This window comes from Priapulus caudatus, unplaced genomic scaffold (genome assembly GCF_000485595.1).
Source record: "Priapulus caudatus unplaced genomic scaffold, Priapulus_caudatus-5.0.1 Scaffold311, whole genome shotgun sequence".
NCBI lineage: Eukaryota > Metazoa > Priapulida > Priapulimorpha > Priapulimorphida > Priapulidae > Priapulus > Priapulus caudatus.
Genome location: NW_014577372.1, coordinates 201,368 through 204,290, shown reverse-complemented (window position 1 = coordinate 204,290; position 2,923 = coordinate 201,368).

The window sequence follows — 2,923 nt, the reverse complement described above, 5'->3', positions numbered from 1 at the left end:
ACACACACACACACACACACACACACACACACACACACACACACACACACACACACACACACACACACACACACACACACACACACACACACACACATACACACACACACGCATGCACACACACCCTGAATATCTCACACATCATTAGATTCCCCCCTGATCATCTTTCCACGCATACTGGAAATGTTGTAGGATTGTCGTAATTTTAAAAATCTATATTTTACCGTATTGCAGTCCGCTATTTTACAATCAGCCTTTGTAATGCGCACGTGAACATTTTTGCATGTAACTTGCGCAGTATAAATCAATTAATATTATATTTTATTATTATATTATTATACTCGATCACCCTTCCCTCAATCCTCCACGTATACGGAGACTGTAGATCGATTCACTAAGATGAAATCGTTGCCTACCTGCTCCAGTTTCTTCATGACGGATCTGCCGCCGCTGTCCGCCCTCCCACTGTGATGAACCACGTTCATTATGTCGCAAAGGTATGTACACGAGTAGAAATCTACTTCTGAAATGCAGGCTTCAACCGCGGCGCTCGCACCCCTTGCTATTACATCGGCTGTTACGGCTTGTCCCCAGCAGCAGCACGGCGACGAAGAATGCACAAAACACACGCACACACTCGCTGGATCGATGTATCCTGACGAGAAACAAATCGCAGGAACAGAACGATCACGCGAGATCGCGTCCCGGTGTGAGTTTCTAGCCGGAATCTCGTCTGCGTGCGAGTTCTATATTACGAAAATCTCCCGCTACGTCCGTAGAGGGGGTCGCGTGACAAGGCAGAATCTGAATTTACGTGCTGATATACACGCTCTTATATGTATAGTTTCTGCTGTGCGTGTTTCACGGGAAGGGACGCGGAGTAGCCCCGTAGAAGCGCGGACAGACGTTTGTACGTATGACGTCAGCCGCACCGTGGCACGTTCATGTTTTCATAACATCCGTACAGACGTGTTGATTCATTCACCTGCCTCTCCGTGTGTCAATGTATCTGCATATGTATCCATGTGTCTATATATCTATCTATCTATCTATCTATCTATCTATCTATCTATCTATCTATCTATCTATCTATCTATCTATATATCTATATATCTATATATCTATATATTATATATCTATATATCTATATATCTATCTATCTATCTATCTATCTATCTATCTATCTATCTATCTATCTATCTATCTATCTATCTATCTATCTATCTATCTATCTATCTATCTATCTATCTATCTATCTATCTCTCTATCTATCTAACTATCTATCTATCTACCTATCTATCTATCTATCTATCTATCTATCTATCTAACTAGCTATCTATCTATCTATCTATCTATCTATCTATCTATCTATCTATCTAACTATGTATCTATGTATCTATGTATCTATTTATTTATCTATCTATCTATCTATTTATTTATCTACATATATATATATATATATATCTGTTTCTCTCTTTATATATATATATATATATAATCGAGGTGCGCATCATAATTAGATCATGGTTTAGAGTAGATTTTCTATTTGGTTGCCTCGCTTCCCCACTCCTCCTCGCTCTCGCCTTTGAACATTTTCTGACATTGCGCCAGCTTATTGTAATATTTAGGAAGTAACGTACTTATGCTAAATAGCGTCGTCAGAAGTTATAAATCCATAATTAGAATATCTCGTCACTCCATATTTAGAATTTAATACGCTCCTACTTCTCGTCACTTCTACCGGCCTCGACTCATATTCGCACAAAGCCGAGAAGGGCTTTACCACTTGAAATTACTTTGACCACACGGGCATTACGGTTGCATTCTGAACCTTAGATTTTCCAGTAGAATGCCCGCCTGTCTGAGCGTGCAGCTTTCCCTTCCCCACTCACGCATATCCATCAGTATTCTTGTTTCAATTACACAGCAGTCCTCCAAATAGTTGCGTTGGCTTGTAGAGATGAGTATTTATCCTCATATGTAAACAACAACTGACAATCATCCTGGTATAAAATATATAATGAAGCTCCCGCAAGTGTGATATAAGGTTATATTTATTTATTCTATATTAACTATTTGTTGAATTGTATAGCGATATCAACTGAATACGTTAAGGTGGATATTAGAATCACAAGAAAATAGAAATTGCATTATAACTATTCCTAAACTAAATCTCTAGTGGAAACCCCGCCCTAATATATATACGAATCAGTTATACCTTCTTCCGGTAATTCCTGTAAGTGCGAAATCTCACACTAAAAGCAAGTAAAAAATGTTCACAATGTAACACACGTTGCGGGACACGAACCGCGTGTTACGTGACTCGTTTACGTTTTGTGTAAACACGTGGGTCTATATTCAATGTTTTTAGCACATATACAATAAGAATAAATGAGATGCCTCATTATATTTGTAATTACATTCACGCGGTCATCATCTCTAGCGATGTTTCGAATGCGATGCGAATCCAACGGAGACGCATAGTCATCTTACAGACGTGGGCGACATCTTGAATATTACTAGGTCTGTGGCAACTTTTTTTCTGCGTCTGCGATCTCAGCAAAATACGAAATTTCTTTTCCATCTGAGTCCAAAATCCAATTTTCTAAATGTGTTTATCCGAGTGGCACATCGCATATCGGGCGCATGTGGGAATTACCACTGGAAAGTGAACAAAAGAGGGATTCGAAACCTTAAGAAGTATACTGACTGGTTTTTTTTAGCGTCGGCAACCGTATATTAACTGAAACATAGTACTCCCCTCACTGAGTTTATTTTACTTGCCGATAAGAGAAACGTAGTGAGGACCCAGTACTATCTATTCGCTATTGGCAATACTGTTTTGTCGGCAACATCAATCATCTATCGAGAGGAGAGAGAGAGAGAGAGAGAGAGAGAGAGAGAGAGAGAGAGAGAGAGAGAG